We start from the raw sequence: 15,720 nt of genomic DNA on the forward strand, positions 1-15,720 counted from the left end.
GTTTTATATTCCGGTTCACACCCACTACCCTCTCTGGCTTCCATTTAGGGCCTCTTAATGGAAAGCGGCCACTACAGAGTGGCCGTGGGGTCTGCAACGAGGGGAGAAGGAGAAATGGAATGACGGTTTCCCGTACGCACTGCAGGCCATGCAGGTGTGACGCACCTGTCCTCTGAGACAACATTCCTCCCTGGAGCCTGCAGTCCTGCTGACGCACCGAAATGTTATTCCACAGAGGGGTGGACGCGTGCTTTTTTGTGTATGCTTGGGGGGGAGATTGGATGGCAGAGAGGGTGAGAGGGTGGGTGAGAGGGTAGGTAAGGGGTCTGGGGCTTTCCCATCTTTGAGGAATCCCATTTCCATAGCAACGATGGAAAACAGCAACAATGAGCTGGCTGAAGCCGGGTTGCCCCCATCAACCAAAACCCCCAAAATTCCCCCCGTTGTCAGCCTCCACATCATGCCCTGAACATGAGCTTGTAAAGCCTTGACCCCCTTTTATATTGTCCATGACATTATTGGATAGTGCATGTACAATGGAGCATCTGACTCACTGAGAGGCCGCGTACCGATCGCCAGAAAGATTGAGGTGTACCTGGTTGTGGTCCTGGTTCCCCTGGCAACCCTGTCCCAGGGGGCCCCGGAGTGTTTGCACTGCACACAGCTGTGTGACTTGGAGGAGCTGGTGTGAGGAGGGAGGCGGGGAGATGGGCACAAATGTCAACAACTTCACACAGGCTCCTTCTTCGACCAGTCACAGAGATAAAGACGGAGAAACAGCCTGCAGCAGAGCAGAGGTGCAACCCACATGCAACACTTCAGCATTTTTTGCTCCAAACACAGTACAGTGTACATTTGCTAAAAGCTCTGCTGATATTTATGCTTACTGCGCAAATAGCCTGGAGAAATAAATGGATGGGCTCAAGCTAGACCAAAGAAGTCAAATATTTGTAAAGCAAATTCAATTTAAAAGCTGTAAAGCTCCTAGCCTACTGACACAGATTTTGCAAAAGGCGTGACAAATGCACAAGAGACATAATGGAAACGTCGAAAGGCTTGGAAATAATGGTTATTTCTTCTTGACTATTTGACAAGAAGCACGCTCTCCGTCACACAATAAGCTAGCGGTGTACCGGGAATCGGTAACGCTGAGCTCATCACTTTGCAGAAACTTCATCCAATAAAACAATTTATGGTTTTCTGCTGATGTACAGCTGGCAGCCTGATTGCTAATGGGTTTAAAATGTGCCGTCTCTGGCCCGCAGAGGCTGAGAGAAGAAGAAGAAGAAAAAAAAAAAAGGGCTGAAGTTAGCGAGGAGCGAGAGAGTGAGAGGGAATTCTGATTTATGATCGCACCTTCGTCTCCAAATTTCAGCAGAGCTTTTAGCTCCTCTCAAGCCTCAAAGTGGTGTGATGTTGCAATGTGTCCAGATATTTTGACATCATTGCTTTCTTTGTGAAACCGAGGCCAGAGCTTCTGAAGTTCAGGGCTGATCTGTGCCAGTGTGATGAGCGGTGGGCCAAACACCAGCTGACTGATAGAAGCCTTTGATGTTAGCGAAGCGTTCAGAATGCCTCGGGACTTTTCTAATGGTAAGTGATGCTGAACCTATAGGCCACCCAGAGAGGGATACGCCTACGGGAGAAACTGATTTTTAAATGCATATGATCTTTTATTGTCCATATAATTGGCTTACAAACTCATTCTTTTGAGTTTAAGCAAATATTCAATGACGACGTTAATCTGTTAATGTGCAGCCAACGTTCCTTGGACAAACTGTCGAATAAGCATAAAGTATATGCGTCATTAAAGGTAGTCAGTTGGTTTTCCATAACTGCATTGTAGTTTGCATAAACATCTAAATACATTGATTACATTGATCTGTGTTGTAAATAGTTACCTGAGGCCCTAAATTATACACTTGCACACCTGCAGAAATGATCAAGGTACTCACTTTTTCACCCCCTTTGTCGCGTCTGCTGCTACGTTGGCGAGTTGCTACGACAGTGGAGCTCCCCGTGACTCATCACGGCGCGCTCTGTTTACATTCTGCCGCTCACGGCCTGTGACGGAACACAAAGATTTCTGGAAAATGAGGTAAATGGGAGCGGTTCGGGTGGGCGGGCGGATTGAGCTTTTACAGAAGGTCAAGCTGTATGTAGGTTGAGGGCTGCCATTGTTTATACTGTCAATCTCTTTGGTTATTCATTTTTACGAGGAGGCGTGTTGGCGTTGATGGGAGACACGTTGAAATTTTGAAATTGTGAAATGAGGGCGCCATCGTATGATCTTGGACTTTCCTACTCTTATTTTCTAACTTGCTTGCCGTTTGCCAGACGTAGTCCATCTCAACCTGGACAGTTGGAAGGAGTTGTCTTCTCGTGCTGTCAGGGTTTTAGATTTGGGTCATCAGTCATTAAAGTGGTTGTGTGCCGGTGAGAAGGAGGGCATGCATTTGTGGCCACTAACCTGTTAACCCTCGTGTTTACAAGGGCAGACAGATTTCCCACAGCCCACATCATCACGACCTTTGCCCTCAAGATTACGTTGTCAAGCTGTGACCTCACTAGTACAGAAAAACAATGGGTCAGTTGATTTGCTATATCTATATCTATATATGTATTTAAAAAAACAAAGACTGATCAAATACAGTTTCACTAGGACAGTCCGAGTCAGAGCCTGGTAAAGTTTGCCGTGGCAGTGCACTTAAAATACAGGAAACGATGACTTATTAGCTTGATGACACTACTTCTTAGGGCCTCAGGAAGTTTTTCCAATTACCCCAAATCTGTTTTACTTGTTACTGTTGTAGCAAATTGACCCTGAATGCCACAAGCATTATTACCGTTTCTGCTAAAGTAGTTTGTGGGAGCCTCGCAGAACTACGCACTGGAGAAAACGCTGATTTTCACACTACTTTTAAACTATGTGGCTGGCAAAATACTGTATTTTACTTGCCTGATACTAAAAAAAGGCCAAAAACTTTTATTACTGTGAGAATCATTGTAGCTTAGACTGATTGGTCCCAAAAAACACCATGGTGCTGCACTAAATACTCACTAGCACTTGAAAGAAGCTTGAAACAGTTCTCTACAAAAACATCATTACTGTTTAGATAATTCTGGCTAAAAACTACAAATTCCCATATAGCAAAAGCTATATTTGTCGTTCAAAAGTGGAAACTGAAAGTACTTCTGTTACCTGAGAGGCTAGGAAGCTACGAAGAGCTGTAAATCATCACACAGAGTTGGCATCTCCCGAATCAGTCGCATCAGTTTGGTCTTGGGTTTATTCATTCTAGATAATCGTTGGCATCGTTGGAAAAACATTTGTGAAAGAAAATTTGAATGTCGCTCCCTCCAACATGCTGAATTGGCTGAAAACTTGTCGACAGGAGAGCAGTGAGTGGCCGCTCACCAATGGCCCCGACAATGGAAAAAAGCCAACCTTTGGTTTGTTGTGTAGCTTCATATTACAGCGTGGCATCAACCTACTCTTATGCTCTTATTTGCTGCAAAAATGCCAGTGGAATTCCCAATATGTCAAACCCGGGACATGTTTTGTTCACATTTTGTGATTCAGTCGAGCAAACTTCCCTAAAACTATGAATCAGCATAAAGGCTTCTACATAATGTTCCCTATTTATGGCGTACAATGAATGTGGGCATGTTCTGCAGTAGCCTCACATAGCTTCTGGTAAAAATGGTATACAACGTTTCATTTAATTTCTATGTTAACACAAATCCCAAACCATCCCTCTGCGGTTGCGGTCAACATATATCTTTAAGAGTGAACCTTCCCTGCAGCCGGCTGTGCAGCTCTCGTGCAGGAGGGTGCAGGGGTCTGTAGCCTCTCCTGTGTCTGTGTGCCATTAAGATGTCGCCACTCTGGCCTACAAAGCCGCTAATAGCAGGGTCCTGAAGGAGGCTACTTTACACAGTGGGAATCTGTGGCCACAACAAGGTCACTCGTGGGTTTGGATGGAAAACACAGAGGTCTGCGTACCATTTCTGACGCCGCCTCTCACGTTCCAGTATATACCCCAGAAGAACGTGCAGCTAACCGCTGCAGGTAAACGTTCGTGATCGCCGATACTTTATGTGGTTTTAGTTATCTGTGTACGTGCGAGAGCGTGTACCTGAAGTTTGTGTTTCTGCTTGGATTACAGACAGCACGGAGAGGGCCTCACATCTGGCAGGCTGGCTGTCAGCCCACCCTAGCGATGGGCTCCAGTTGTGGCACTAGGCAACTGTTGTCAAGGGGAGGGGCCAACTGGAGCAGGACCAGCTGGTAATGTATCATCCCTCTGTCCCGGAGGGAAGCGCATCGAGCGAGCACGAGCAAAAGCTGATGAAACTTTCTATCACAACTGTTAATATTATGAGAGCTCCACCCGATATCCAACAGTTTTTCATGGCGCCGAGAATAAAAGTGGATTTTTAAACCACAAAAATAGACAACTAATACTTTTTTTTAAAAAATGTAAGATTAGTGAGAGTACCAGCTAAAGTCCTTGAAAGCAACGCTCAGTTGAGATTTCGGGAAATCCCTTCTCTTTGTCAAGACTGGTCTCTTAAATCCCAATTATGGAAATGAAAAGATACAAAGCTGCTGATGTGCTGGTGAGTCTGAGTGGCTGTGGCTGTTATCTAGACTTAATCCCTGGAAACAACAAAGGAACACTGTGTCTCCTCAGTCTGGCACCTAAGACCTACCTGGATGGGTTGAAGGAAGGGGGAGGAGAAGAGGTAGCCTCTAGCAGGAAGGGGTGGGAGAGAATTAAACAAAAAAAAAAGAGGAAAAAGAAGAGAGACTGGCAACAGAGAAAGTGAGAGACAAAGCAAAAGAGGAGAGCTGGGTTCAAATCGAGTCAGCACATGCTGGGAGATAGGAGACAGGCTGGCTGTGAGAGATTATTGTCACGTTAAAAGGACCGTAAAAATGAAAGAAACGGGTCCAACGGAGCTCATGGGTTCACGGCCGGGTTTACCTGGAGAGGAGGGATAGAGAGAATAGAGTTGGTGGAGAGTATGCTCGTGGGCCTCATAGCGGAGCTGTGTATCATTTGGAGTCGGCCTTTGTTTCCTTTTGCTCTGGAAAATGTATATATCTTCTGTCAAGTGTTCCGTGAGTTGCTGCTCTCTCCCATCCAGGTCACACTGTGATGCACGCATGCACAGGCACCCATAAACGCAATGATGTATGCACATCCCAGTCCTGCCAAGATACATAATCAAACTACTCTGCATAGACGTTCTTATGTTTTAGTCTTGTGGAGAGATTAAAGGAGAGAGGATAGCAGGCTGATAACAGCAGTGGAGAAGACATACACATAAATGTGCATTTATGCCGATTTTCAACCACAACCGTACTTCAAATACTCAAATACAGAGTTATATCAGTCCATATTTGCAATTTTGATTAACTGTTGCTTTATAAAATGTAAAAAGTTTGCCCTGTTCGCATGCCTAAAGCCCATCTTCATCTACTCATTTGTTGATTTTTATTTTTTCTCTTGGTTTCCTCTGGGTTTTTGTTGCTTTTGGCATCTTCTATTACTGGCAGTGTGGTTTCTGTCTGCAGGCCGTGAGCTTGGTTGTAAAAACCGCAGCATTTTTCTCAACCCCGATGCACCAGGAAGGCTCGCCCTGTTGCATGCTATCACCGTCAACCACATTAAATACACAACCGCTCACCTGTCAGTCCTCGTCCCAAAAAATCTGAGTAAACTATCCAAACGTGACGTTCAGTTTTGATTGGGATAGACAGTAAGGATGCATAACTCGTGCAGCCCACACCCAGCATGTGCTTGGACCAACAAACAGCCACACGCAACCGTCATTTCAAATCATACGGTTTTAGGCGCATAAACACGATTTAGCCCGCTAATTCAAACACAAACTGAAAAATGTTCCACCAAACCCCAAACCTGACTTGCACTCAAAGCCATGTTTACATGCAAAGGCGACATGAAATGTAGGTCAAACCAGAAAAGACCAAAAGAAGAGCCGCACGGCCCGACCCGCTCGCTCTGCAGGACTGATTTCGCCCCACGAGGAAGGGAAAGCTCCCAATTTTAAGATTGAACCGTCAGATTTTCTATATCAGTGAATGCGTTTCCAATGATGACTCACAACTTTTTTCCAATTGTACGTGGCAGAGAACATATCGCATTTTGTTAAATAACCGAAAGAAAAGGGAAGAAAGGAGGCTGACAAATTGGAGGCATGTGTGGGTTTCTGTGGAACTGGATTATGAAATTTCCAGACATTATTCACCTCCTAAATCTTAGTTTTACATACTTCGGTCAATTGGCAATTATAATAAAACCGTGGTCGTTGCAGTCAGTAGGCTAGACCGTTTTAATATGACCATTATTTTAAGGCCCTATAAGCAAATCTAATGGTATCAGACCAGCAATGATCTGTGTTATTTTTGCTTAGATATTCATTCATTAACAGAATATATTTATTAGTGGATAAGAGGACCAATGTAGCAGTGAAGAACAACCGAATAATCATGTAAGTAAAAGACCATATAATCATACTGACTTGCAGCGCTCCAAATATTTGACCAGATGCGGCTTGGCGATATTTTGTCTTTAATCATTATACCGCTGTCAAACTGTTTCCTCCATCTTCCTGCCTGTCTTGCTCGCTACATCTGGGTTTGTCTTTTCCTTGCTATCTGTAAAACCACTGGTGCCAGACAGGTCAGAGGGATTTGCAACCAGGAAAATCCTTAAAGACCTGATTTGTCTATAATTGTGAGTGATTCCTGGGCTTTAGTTTCATGGTGTTTACGTGGATGTGTGAGTTCAAATAAACAGGCTGTGTGAACTTTCTAGAAGTAAAATTTTTACACTGATAATCTGCGACAAAGAGAAATCTCATGCGCACGTTCTCTTGACGCAATGAGGAAACGCTTTTAATTAAAAACGCTCATGCCTCGCAATCGCTAAAGCACGCTTCGAGTGTCAGCGGTGACTCAAAGCACACGGCCTCCGCTGACTAATCTGCGCAGAGCGCTGCAGATGATTACGCTCGCCACTTGCAAATGCCATTAGATCTCTTCTGTGTCCGTGCCAGGAGGCAGGAAGCGGAGCCAGGCGAGTTCAGATGGAGATACCGGGGCCAAGAGGCACAAACATCAAGCCGCTGAAGTCGCTGAAGCAGGTCAACACTGAACGCCGTGTGCTTCTGCCTCTGGAGGTTAATATACAGTTTCGCTCCGTGGCTGTCTTTTCTCTTTTGACTGTCTCTCTCATCTGTTTCACACACAGAACGCGGTTACGCAACTCATTGGGTCATTGATACTTAGAGAGGGGCTTCAGTAGTTAAAGCCTTATGTAACATATAAGCACACAGAGGGATCACTTCTTAAAAGTGTCTCTAACAACTTGTACTTCTCCTATTTCTTGTAATAAGAAAAGAAATAAACAATAATTCCTCACAGAATCATGTGACCTTCCATTTCGCAGGATATCTTGGTTTGAATAGTCTGAACTCATCCTGCAGGGTGGTGGTATGGGAGCATATTAGTAGTAATGGTTGCAATAAAGCTGCAATGAAACTTTTTCCATGCAACATTTCAGCAGTGGTTTAGAAAAGGAGACGCAATAAATCAGCTACCATTTTTGCCTCAAACATTGCATCCACTTTCTTGTATCTACTTGTGCGTTTGTCTATCGCTTCAATTAGGCTCCATCAAAAAAATGAATAAAAAAATCTTGGGGTAAAAAGCCCAAGTGGCACACAAAGTGACACAAATATTTTCTCACCCATTAAAATAAAAAATTAGCTCAATTGAGCAGGAAACCACACCATCTGGCAGCGCTGTTCTCGCCTCCAGTCTTCCAGCTTGTTTCAGTTCTCACCATCCTCTTCCTGCACCCACCCCCTTCACTCATTTAACAATCCACAGCCAACATCCATCATCAAACCTCGCTCCATCAATCTTCCCCGACGCCTCCCATCCCTTCATCGTCCACCTAATCTGAGTAAACGTCTCATTCTGAAGTGGGTGTTGTCTTTGTTAATGGAATTAGCATGCTAGCCAAGAGGCGTGTGAACTCACTACAAAGGGTTCTCAAGTTCAAATGGTGGTAAATTCAGGGTTATCGATGTTAAACTGCGACTTCACATGCGCACATATAGATTGCGCTTTCATGCAGCTGGATTTCAATATCACATTTGCCTCTGCTCGAGGTCTAGAATCAACAGAGACATTTGCAGATTTCGCCATCACCGTCCTTGGCAGGCCTGCAGGGTCACCGGTGGACATACGACTCCGCTGGGCGTCCCAGTCCACCTGTAATACCAGACACTCCTGAATGCTCCAAGTCAGACGTTGAGTAAGATATCAATCCCATCCCTCCTTCCGCCGCGGCCCGGCCTGATAGCTTTAAATCATTTCCTGGCTGTAATGACTCCTCGGTGTAGCCCTAGGACCACTCGCACCTGTAATCCCGTGCACGTGTGTGTGTGTGACACAGAATGGCCACTCAAAAACTGAGGCAGTTTCGCATGAAGGTCAGTACTGCTGCATAGATTAACTGGAGGCATTTCATTTCATACATATATACAAGCCCCTTAAGGTCACAATGAAAATACAATAAAACACATGAGGGATGAGGAATGTGTGAGTGAATAAATGCAGATGACGTGGCATGTGCATGTGCATACGTGGTTTTGCAGATGTGTCTCAACACATAATGTTATATATTCTATAGCTTTCCAAGTTTGGTTGCTCTCCACGGGGGGGAAGCAGGCACGGAGGTGTTACATAGCAGCTCATAAGTTATAAAAAGCAATCATTTCTGCTAATGAATATCATTTTATGGTGTGAAAACTAGTGCGTGTCGATATGTGTGTGTGTGTGCTGATAATGCCTGCCGGCCCACAGTGTTCTGGCGCCAGTGTCAACATGTGCTTTGTAAGCAAGTGTTGAATTTGGAAACATGCATTGTTACTTTCAGCAGGGATTTGATTATGATGTGGTGTACGTATGAATGAGGAGAGAAACCGTGTCAAAGCCAGTTAAAGCTTTATGTCACTCTGCCATGTGCTTCGTGTTAAAGCCTTGTTTTATATTTTGTGGCTTTGTGGGATGGTAGACAGCTGATTCTGACTCCTCAGCTTGTTTTTAATGGAGTGTCGCTGGCTCACATGTCAGTTATTAGAGATTCGAAGCTGTTACAGGGTAGCTTTGATTATTGGGAACTGCGCTGAGTGACAGCACGTACTGTATGATGTGTCGAATGTGATGTACGTTAAAGAGCATCTTGTCACAATCCCGCAAATGATTCTGTGATTGTCATTGGAAGCATTTGAGTCTGGCTTTGGTGAGAAAGTTGTGTAATGCCATGTTTTAAGTCTGTTATCCCAGGTTGTAAATGTGCCAAAGGAAGTCAGACGCTATGCAACTTTCAAATATGGAAACTTTATCTGTAATTTTCTCACTTTTCCTGACTGAAATAACAAAACAGAGCAAAATCAGCCTGTTTCATGTACAGCAACAGTATAAGTATGGGCTCAACATAAAAAAAACTTGGTTCCCACATGCTCACCAACAGCCTGACACTGGCATCAGCCAACCCTTGGTTTGGCAGCCTTACTAACGGGGTCAAGCTGTGTGCCTGAAATATCAGAAAGATATTTCTTTTGTAATGAAATATATCAAATTATTAGAAATACATTTGTAGGACCCGTCTTCGGCGAATTTCGGCGAAAGTTTCAACAAAAGTTTCAGTTGCCATGGTTGAAAGTGAAGCACGAAGTAGAAACAATAATGAACCCGTACTGGCAAATAAGACACAGCGCCGACTAGCATTTGGGTGACAGACTGACGAGCGCACAATGGCTCTCACCAGTGTAGGTTATGGCACCTAGGTCCTCCAGTACTCTTAAAGAGCCTTAAAGCCCAATGACTTCTTTGTGATTGCATTAAAAAAAAAAACTTCTGTGGCTTCCTTTGTCTACACTAGGGCAGAAAAGTTTCTCCTCAAAGCAAGAAGATGTTCCTTGAACAATACCCAGCTAGCTTTTAATAAATCTCTCTCTGTTCTCTATTCAAAGAACACAACCACATGTAAGTTAAACATAGTAGCACTGACAGTAAAAGGACATTGTCAGCATTTGCGTAGTAGTGACGCCGTGGTCTGTTGCTCTTTGGCCGCTGCAAAGTCTTTATGACGCCAGTATTAAAACAGCCAAAGAGCTCATCAAAATGAAGTGCTTCCTGAGCTAATCTGACAGTTCTGCCATGCAGCTAGCACACTCAGATTCATCTCCTCATCCCATATGGTGGACAACTTCAAAGCTCTCCTTTTGAAGTGTGCCCTGACAAGCCTAAAGGCTCGTAAGTCTTAAAGAGGCTATTGCGAAGGAAAGCAAAGCAAAGAACACACTGAATGTACGAAACTGACTGGCGACGTAAATCTTGGTTGCGTTTTAAAACGAGAGCACTGTATGACCTCAGAAACACCTCTTTCCTATTATGACCTTATGTCATAATAGCGCTGCGAGGGAGAGAAAACGAGGGAGAAAAACAGGTCAGACTCTGCCAAAGCTTTATGTAAGACTAATGCTCACTGTGCATGTTCTTGCAAATTCCTACTCTGAGATATCAAACATATTACCTGAAAATGTAAACCTCTGCGTGTAATACATCACACCTGCTGAAGCCTTGCGCCTGAATATTCTGAGGCCTGTCAGAAACGGTGAATATCCGACGGTGTTTGACAGTTTGACCTGGAACCAGCTTGAAAAATGAGCTAAACACTGAGATATAAGGTTGCTGCGGCGGTGGCGCTTTGCCTACCTCGAGGTAACGAAGAATCCCATGATAATCACACATTCCTGGATTGATAATACCGCCATTGTGCTGCAAGACTTACATTAACACCCCCAGCTCATGTTGTCTTTTCATCTGCTCTCCCCACGCTGCTGCTGGACAATGGAATACTGTTATTAATCCTTCTGCCCTGGGAGACGCGCTTAATGAGCGGGTTTCTGCCATCGCCGCTGCCACCAAAACAGATCGGGGTTGGTAGGGAAACAAGACAGTAGTCAGGAGAGCTTTTTGTGGCGTTTACTCCCCTCAGGGCTGTTGAGTGAGGGTTTCCCCCGAGTGTCAGGCTGCGGTGAATGAAGTGAAGAAAACAGAAGTAAACACATAACACTTAAATCGTACACAAATCTGCAACTGCACAGCAAACACTTGACGTTGCACCGCGCAACCGCGTATGTAGCAAGCAGATGAGCTGTGCCGTTGATGAGCTTCTCCAGCCGACACGATGCAACCTACACCTGACGCTGCAACGCTGCCTGACAGCCTCTTCACCTCATTATCTCCAACAGGGAGTCTTGTGTGCATACGCTTTTTTTTGTGTGTGTGCAGAAAGTGCATACGCTGACAAAAAAATAAAGTGAGCCGACATTTGACAGGCAGCTTACATGATGCGACATGCGATGTGCAGACTGACGTCGCTGTAGGCGGCTATAAAGCTGCAGCTCCCACCGTTCATTCTGAAAGAACCTCCCAGTTTTTTTTCGGTAGCATCCATTGGTGAGCTGATAAAAATGTTTGCAAGTTAAGTACTGCAGACCTGCATGTGTCGTAGACTGTTTAAGACTTGTGCCTCTAGATTTAGACTAAAAAGATTCACAAAAAGTCCGATTTTACTTTGTTGAAAAGCAGTTATGTACAGATCCTGTCCTATTTATACGCCATTTGCAAGAAACAGATTCAGTTGCTAATGTGAAGTACAACATAAAGTATATACACTATGGAGGTTAAGAATAATTTATGAATGTACACAGACCAAATGACCATCCAGATCGGCTCAGTGTGCACAAATTCAGCCCCACAAGTTTTGAGACCGGGGCATTGGCTGATGTCTCCACTGATTTGATTGGTCACTATTTGAAAACCACACTCTCGGAGTTCTGTTATCTGTTATCATATGATCCACTTTTTGTTGGCTAATAAAAATCACACAGGAATAAAAAAAAAGCAAAGGGAGGATCGCCCACCCCTGCAAGGCCCTTAACACACAAGTAAATTGAATGGAGTGTCAGAAATGATCGGCACAGCCTACTGGACAACAAATGCTACACAAAAATGTACTGTATGTGGAGCTTGCACATTACTGAGCAGCCTGAATTGAGATATACTATTTTAGAACACTCCTGGTCCTTTATCATGCTTCCATTTGCTTGAGGGAGACCAAGTTTGATCAAAACACTTCCTTGTTTTTATCCGGTGTGAGTGTACACCCGACTCAATCTTCAGATTTGACATTATTCAAGATTAAAACAGCACACTAATGGAAAAAAAAAGTCACACGATGTGCCTGTTTACAACACTGAATTGGAACTTGCTAGCCAGCCCCGGCAGGCTAGTGCTCGTCGGTCCCAGAACTTTCTATTTTCCCCCACTGCTTCTCATTATGTTGAGAAGCCAGGCGATGACAAGCAGATATAAAATTTACGGCCGACTGAGAGCTCCAGTAAAACAACGTAAATATATTTTTGTGATCTTAAAAAAATACAGCTTAGACGTGTCTCAGTCCCAGCAACTTTTAGCCGACATATTTAGAAGTCCTTAGCACGGGAAATCTCAACGCAAAACATGTTTACAAGTCACCTTCAAAGTCGTGCTACCTGCCGTGTGCACGCATGCACGCGTATGTAAATGCATATAATCTGCTCATCTCTAGCATGGTCTGTTTTGGCTCGTCGGTTCACCTGCTCTCAGGCTCTTCTGTTAGTTTAAGATCCCTTATCTGCATGAGAACCGGCTCACACACATGCACCAGCGACTAGTTCTTCCATGAATGCACATGCGGCTTTCACTTAAGGTATAACAGAGTGTAGAAGGAAGGGTGGAAGATGGTAGGCTTAAGAGAAGGGGATAAAGAGGGGACGTTGTGGGGGTGGAGTATCCATCAAGCCATCAGCAGTGAGTGGGTTGAGGGAGCACCAGACCAACAGATTGTCTTGATGGATGGGCTCATATGTTCCTTGATAGGGGTAGAGATATGAACACACACATATAATGGCAAGACTCAAGCACAGAGGATGCAGACACTCAAGGTTAGGATGGGAAAGTTCTCACCATGCTTAAGCAGAAGGTTACGTAATGTAACACAGAATCTCTACGTGGACTCTTCACATTCACAACCTTAATCCTCCTCTCACCGCTGCTTCATAAATGCAAAAGCTGCAGAACAAAAAAAGACCTCTGTAGCTTCAGTAATGGGCCATAGAATGGGAAGAAGCTAAGAGAAGCTTCTATCTGTTCTGTGTGGTGTACAGGTGGTAACCTGGTTTATATAAATCTAATCCTCTTCATAAAATTTCAGCACAACAGTAGTAAAAACTTTCTAACATGCTGTTAAAAACTGTTGCGCTGCAGCTCAGTGGGTGGGCCGTGTATACACGTTACCGGTCAACCAAAACAGAAACCAGAAAGCTCAGAAGCTAATGAGCCTGAACGTATCAACTTTATAACCTGTTTATCTTTATGATACTCGTTAAGCTGTGAAAATAAGAACAGATAATTAGCTGAATATAATGGGAAGCTGTGAGGTTGCAGAAAGCTTTATAAACAGGAAATTGAACCTCTGTTTACTAGGTTTCACTTTCATGCACATGGGAATCAAGGTTTGCAGAAACCACAGTAGAATTTAAAGGAATAATGCTGCGTTCGAGACCATAGAACTGCTGTTTCGCAGTCTTTAAAATGCGTCACATATTCTTTTGCCTGTCCAACCCAATGCAACAGCTTTTGCTTAATAAATTAGTAAAACGTTAGTTACGTAACCTCGTCATTCCACCGCTATAAAACACTCGGCACTGCTGTGTGTGTAACATCAATAAAACCCTTTTTAATAGCACTCAAATGCAGGAAAACCTTCTGCTCAGACATATGATCTTATGAGGAGCAGCTAAACGCCGCACACACCCCACATTTACAGCGCACTGATTTATATACTGTCCTGAGGTGAGGTTGTGTAGTCCTGAAGCCGCTAACAGTTGGAGGTTGCCGCCATGCCTATATAAGGACAAACTCTGCTCCTGTAAAAGCCACTGCTGCGCTGGCAGGTTAATTGCATGTTCTGTTTAAAGTTTAAAAGTGCTTCTTTTGTGGTTAGTTTCTCAGAAAGGGAATTCACTCCGTCTTTTAAAGATATTTTTGCAAGCTTAAACAATAATACTGGTTTTGCGCTTTAAAATACTGGTGCGGTTCTAATTAGATCTAATCCAGACTCAGGAAGAAGTTTTTTTTAACCGCTGGTAATGCTCCCTTGTGTTTAAGAACATGATGAACCATTGTTTTTTCAGCTTTAACGCATTGCAACGTGTCGTATGATTTATGGTCACATGGCCTTCGGAGACGGTACACACACTGTGAATATATGTTCAACCTTTCACCGCCTATTCAAACTATCCCACCTCATTTGAGGACACTGAACATTGTTCTGTTTGTGTGTTACTAATTTGAGCCGAGAATGAGCTTGGGCTCCACAGAAAGCTCGTGGATGGGATGGGAGTCATTAATCACGATTCTGGCATTAGTCTGACAGCCAGGTGTGCCAGATTTAGTCATGTGTTGGACTCGGCAACAGTAGATACCTGTGAACCTGCATGAAGACGGGAACTGCGCTGCAAAAAGCGCTGATCATGTGCAAAGGGCTGCAGCCGCTCATTTGACAAACATCGCCTTGCATGCATTAGCCCTGAGCTAACCGCTTCCTGCGAAAACGGTGACAACTGCAATCCACCACTTGTTAGTTTTGGATTTCACACTCGTTTCACGGGCTCTGTGTGAAATGAGCCGCCGCATGTGCCGCCAAGTTTGCGGCCAAAAGTGCTCCATCAATCACCGATGGGCCCGTCCGTCCATGCATGTGAAAACAATACACAATAGAGCCTGTGTGCATGTGCTAAGCCACGCCCTCTCTTCGCTCAAGTGGTGTGATGAGACAGGTACCTAATGCCCCTATTGTCTTCCTCCCCACACACACACACATGCACACCTTAAAGGAAACGTGAGTCCCTGAGGAATTTCCTCTGTCAAAGCTGAGAGGTGATGAGCTGTCGGACCCAGGTGATTTTAAGGTGTGATTATGTAGGCAGGTAGAGGGAAAAGGAGCGGCGTGCACGTCTTCTTCTGCTCCGCAGCCCTGTGTGGTCCAACACACACACAACCACAAAACCCCCATCACAATGAGGCTATTGTCTGTCACGGACAAGCCTGAAACAGTAAGTGGAGAGCGTGAAACAATGTGAGGGGATGAGGGATAGGGTTGGGAAATAAATGACAAATGAAAGAAAGGTTGACAAAAGAAAAAAGAAAAAAATTACGCCTGCAGCGTGGAATAAAGTAGAAAGATTAAGGGCTGGGATGGAGACAGAGGTGGGATTATGACAGCATGGACAGTTTATTTAGCAGCTGCTCTTGAACGCTTTGTATAGACTGTACCGACTGAGTGTACATTTGGCTTGCAGACAGAGCTAATTGATAATGACATTCTGTAAATAAGGATTATACTGTACAAGCAGTTTGAACCGTGAAGCCTGTTTGCTTAGAAGACGTGTTCCAACCGCTGAAAAATGGAAATCATTGAGGCGGCTTTTTTTTTTGTTGCTTTCAGCGCACACAAAGACGAGAGCTTTTGCTTTCTTCATTCTTAAGTGCGCTCAAAAATCCTC

This window comes from Chelon labrosus (genome assembly GCF_963514085.1).
Source record: "Chelon labrosus genome assembly, chromosome: 24".
Lineage (NCBI taxonomy): Eukaryota > Metazoa > Chordata > Actinopteri > Mugiliformes > Mugilidae > Chelon > Chelon labrosus.